We start from the raw sequence: 5,359 nt of genomic DNA on the forward strand, positions 1-5,359 counted from the left end.
GCACAGTGAGCTCCAGCATGACAACGTTCTTTGTTGCCTCTGACACCAAAACGATGTCAGGTCTGAGGGTGGTCTTCACAACATGCTGGGGAAACTTGAGTTGACTGCCCAGGTCCACTGACAGCTGCCAGTCCTGTGCAGTGTTGAGAAGCCCTGGTGTTGCTTTCGATGTTGTTCTTGGCTTTTCCCCCGCTCTGATGAAGTTGATGGCTTTCTTCATGGGTTTTGACCGACAGCTGGCGATGCCACTACAGATGCTCTCTGCGATGGTCTTGAGCACCTGGTCATGACGCCATCGGTATCGGCCTTGCCCCAGAGCTTTAGGGCAGCAACTCATTATGTGCTCGAGGGTCCCCTTTCTCTGGCACAGGGGGCAATCTGGTGTATCGACCAAACCCCAGCAGTGCAGGTTGGATGGACTGGGAAGTACATCATAGACAGCCTGGACCAGGAACTTGATGCGGTGTGGCTCTGCCTGCCAGAGGTCAGTCCACGAGATCTTCCTCTCCGCTACTTGCTCCCATCTTGTCCAGGCGCCTTGCTGTCTCATTCCCACTGCCCTGCTGGATCTTTCCTCCTCCACCACTGCTCTCACCTCATTCTGGACTAGTTGCCTCCGATCTTTTCCCCGAGCCTTGTCGAAACGGGGGGATGCGAAGGTTCCTAGACCAGCCCTTCCTCTGGCCACTGTTCCCACCAGGACTCTGTGGCGTAGCCGTGACTCTGCCTGCTCCACTGCAGCCTCTGCTCTCCATTTCCTGCCAGTCTTGACTGCTACTCCTGCCCCGGATACTTTTGGATCCGTGGACTCACGGTATTGCAGCACCTCCCTGGCACGCAAGACCTTGAACTCCTCCTCAATGGACTTCAAGGGGAGTGTCAGTTTGCAGGTGTTTCCATAGAGGGCGATGTTGGTCAAGCTCCTTGAGAGCCCCAACCATCGCCTCAAGTAGCGACTGACACTCCTTTCCAGATCTGAGATGGTAGTGATCGGGAACTCATAGAGGAGCAAAGGCCACAATATCCTTGGCAGAATCCCGTGCTGATACACCCACGCCTTGAACTTTCCTGGGAGGCCCGTCTTGTCGACATCCTTCAGCCATCCCTCCAGCTCCTTACAGGTGTTCTTGATGGAGGCTGCATCCTTGAGGCTGCTGTCGAAGAACTTTCCCAAGCTCTTTATCGGCTTCTCAGAGATGGTAGGGATTGGTGTACCTGCGATAGAGAAGCGGAACTTGTCTGCCACTCTGCCCTTTTTCAAGACCAAGGATCTTGACTTCGTTGGCTTGAATGACATCCTGGCCCATCCCATTAGCTTCTCCAGCCCCGTCAAAATCCATCTGCCTCCAGGCACTGACTCGGTGGTCACTGTCAGATCATCCATGAAGGCACGGATAGGCGGTTGGCGGATCCCAGACATGGACTTGGGACCTCTACACTCTGGTTCTGCAGATTTCACCAGCATGTTCATCGCTAGAGCAAACAGGATCACAGAGATGGTGCATCCAGTAATGATCCCCATCTCCAATCTGTGCCACTCAGATGTTGTTGATCCTGCTGAGACCCTCAGACTGAAATCGCTATAGTAATCCAGAATGAGCTCCCTTACTGCAGCTGGAACATGGTGCCTCTCCAGTGTTTCGAGGACCAGCTTGTGGGGCATTGAGCCAAAAGCATTGGCCAGATCTAACCACAGCACCACAAGATCGCCCTTGTTCTCCCTTGCCTCTCTGAGGAGCTGCGTGACTACACCAGTGTGCTCCAAGCACCCTGGTACGCCGGGGATGCCGCCTTTCTGCACAGAGGTGTCGATATATCCATTTTTGAGGAAGAAATCAGCCAGTCGCTTAGCTACAATACTGAAGAAAATCTTCCCCTCAACACTGAGCAGCGAGATTATTCTGAACTGGCTGATGTTCTTAGAATCCTCCTCTTTAGGAATCCACACTCCCTCTGCAAACCGCCACTGCTGTGCTGTTTTCCCCCTTTTCCAGATGACCCTCAAGATCTTCCAGAGCCGGTGCAGCAACATCGGACAGTGCTTATAGACCTTGTAGGATGTTCCGCTTGGTCCTGGTGCTGACCTGGACCTTGCTTTCCGCACCACATCCTGAACTTCTTTCAGGAGTGGCTCCCTCAGGTCGAAGGCCTCAGCTGGCTCTGGTGGTCTTATTACAGCCTTGCACTGTCCTAGCTCTTGGTCTCGGGTGGGGTCACTGAAGGTGTCGTGGAGGTATTTGTCGACTTCCTCCTTTGAGCAGTCTAGGCGTCCACTGCGTTTCTGTCCGAGGAGCTCCTTCATGAAGCCGAATGGGTTGTTGAGGAAGGCAGCCCGCTTCCTAGCCCTCTCCCTCCGCCGTCTCCGGTGGTATTCTGCTCTGCGCAGGATTAGGAGCTTCTTCCTGAGCATGAGACGGAGCTCTGCCAGTGGTGCACGCTCCTCCTCACTGGCGGCCTTGTGCTGTTTCTTCAAGACTTTCAGTTCTTTCCTGATGTTGTGGATTTTAACTGCCCTCTGGCTCTTGAAGTAGGGCTGCTTGGCTGCCCTTTCCTCCTCAACACCAAACCTCTCCGCGGCCATACTCACTATGATGGTCGTCATAGCCCGAAGCCTCCTATCAACATCCCCCTTGGCTGTTGCTTCCAACACCGTGTCGACATCCTCGTCAAACTTCTGCCACTCTGCTGTTTTAGAGGCTTGGGGCCATTTGATCCTTCTCTTCTCGGACTGCCTGTTCAAAGGGACTGTTTGCACCACTTGGAGGCTCTGGGCTCTGTGGGGTGATTCCGGGCCCGGCTCCTCCTCTGTCTCACCAGGTACTAGACCTGTGCATTGTGGTGCTTGCAGTCGCTCCTTACATTTCATCTTTGTTTGATGGATCTTTAGGCCCTTCTCATTCTTGCAGATCTTTCCGCACAAGCACTCTCTCGTCAACGTTTGTCCATTGCTGTTGTTCGTTAACCTTAAATCCGTCCGGCTGGGGACCTCATCCTCCCCCCCTCTCGGGTTCCCCTGGGGGTATTTTTTCTTTCTTTGTTTCGTAGCTTGTTTGGGTCCTCCTTCACAGGAAGTGCGGTTAGGGCTGCTAACCCGTGCCGCCCCGGTTGCCGTCTTTCCGGGCTGCCATCTGTCTCTCCAGCTGTCACCAAACTTTCTTGGTTGTCAACCAGACTGTTCCTGGTAGTCACTGGTTTCTCCAGTCTAATAGTTGAAATGAAACATCTACAGATGCATAGCTGGGACACATCATCAGTGATGGTCCTGAGGTCATTGGGTGTTTCGGGCCTTGCAACATCAGACACCCTCTCTCAGGCGGCCCAGCTGAGGTTCATGACGCCTCAGCTTGTGCCCCAGCAGCGTTTGACCACGAATCTGCCCTCTTAATCCAGAGCCACCTAGAGGCTTTCTCTGCTGCCTCTGTGTTGTTACGGATGGCCCTTCTCCTTCTCTCTCCTGTGATGCCAAGTGCAGTATAGGCCCTGCACAGCGACTGGCCGGCAAAGCCTCTGCACCCTACCTCCACAGGCAAGCACCTAGCCTTCCAGCCTTGTCTGTGGCAGTCGCTGACTAGGCTGTCGTACTTCTCCCTTTTCCGCTCAAAGGCCTCCTCCATTCGTTCTTCCCACGGCACAGTGAGCTCCAGCATGACAACGTTCTTTGTTGCCTCTGACACCAAAACGATGTCAGGTCTGAGGGTGGTCTTCACAACATGCTGGGGAAACTTGAGTTGACTGCCCAGGTCCACTGACAGCTGCCAGTCCTGTGCAGTGTTGAGAAGCCCTGGTGTTGCTTTCGATGTTGTTCTTGGCTTTTCCCCCGCTCTGATGAAGTTGATGGCTTTCTTCATGGGTTTTGACCGACAGCTGGCGATGCCACTACAGATGCTCTCTGCGATGGTCTTGAGCACCTGGTCATGACGCCATCGGTATCGGCCTTGCCCCAGAGCTTTAGGGCAGCAACTCATTATGTGCTCGAGGGTCCCCTTTCTCTGGCACAGGGGGCAATCTGGTGTATCGACCAAACCCCAGCAGTGCAGGTTGGATGGACTGGGAAGTACATCATAGACAGCCTGGACCAGGAACTTGATGCGGTGTGGCTCTGCCTGCCAGAGGTCAGTCCACGAGATCTTCCTCTCCGCTACTTGCTCCCATCTTGTCCAGGCGCCTTGCTGTCTCATTCCCACTGCCCTGCTGGATCTTTCCTCCTCCACCACTGCTCTCACCTCATTCTGGACTAGTTGCCTCCGATCTTTTCCCCGAGCCTTGTCGAAACGGGGGGATGCGAAGGTTCCTAGACCAGCCCTTCCTCTGGCCACTGTTCCCACCAGGACTCTGTGGCGTAGCCGTGACTCTGCCTGCTCCACTGCAGCCTCTGCTCTCCATTTCCTGCCAGTCTTGACTGCTACTCCTGCCCCGGATACTTTTGGATCCGTGGACTCACGGTATTGCAGCACCTCCCTGGCACGCAAGACCTTGAACTCCTCCTCAATGGACTTCAAGGGGAGTGTCAGTTTGCAGGTGTTTCCATAGAGGGCGATGTTGGTCAAGCTCCTTGAGAGCCCCAACCATCGCCTCAAGTAGCGACTGACACTCCTTTCCAGATCTGAGATGGTAGTGATCGGGAACTCATAGAGGAGCAAAGGCCACAATATCCTTGGCAGAATCCCGTGCTGATACACCCACGCCTTGAACTTTCCTGGGAGGCCCGTCTTGTCGACATCCTTCAGCCATCCCTCCAGCTCCTTACAGGTGTTCTTGATGGAGGCTGCATCCTTGAGGCTGCTGTCGAAGAACTTTCCCAAGCTCTTTATCGGCTTCTCAGAGATGGTAGGGATTGGTGTACCTGCGATAGAGAAGCGGAACTTGTCTGCCACTCTGCCCTTTTTCAAGACCAAGGATCTTGACTTCGTTGGCTTGAATGACATCCTGGCCCATCCCATTAGCTTCTCCAGCCCCGTCAAAATCCATCTGCCTCCAGGCACTGACTCGGTGGTCACTGTCAGATCATCCATGAAGGCACGGATAGGCGGTTGGCGGATCCCAGACATGGACTTGGGACCTCTACACTCTGGTTCTGCAGATTTCACCAGCATGTTCATCGCTAGAGCAAACAGGATCACAGAGATGGTGCATCCAGTAATGATCCCCATCTCCAATCTGTGCCACTCAGATGTTGTTGATCCTGCTGAGACCCTCAGACTGAAATCGCTATAGTAATCCAGAATGAGCTCCCTTACTGCAGCTGGAACATGGTGCCTCTCCAGTGTTTCGAGGACCAGCTTGTGGGGCATTGAGCCAAAAGCATTGGCCAGATCTAACCACAGCACCACAAGATCGCCCTTGTTCTCCCTTGCCTCTC

The sequence above is a fragment of the Gymnoscopelus microlampas genome, assembly GCF_963454915.1.
Source record: "Gymnoscopelus microlampas genome assembly, chromosome: 21".
Lineage (NCBI taxonomy): Eukaryota > Metazoa > Chordata > Actinopteri > Myctophiformes > Myctophidae > Gymnoscopelus > Gymnoscopelus microlampas.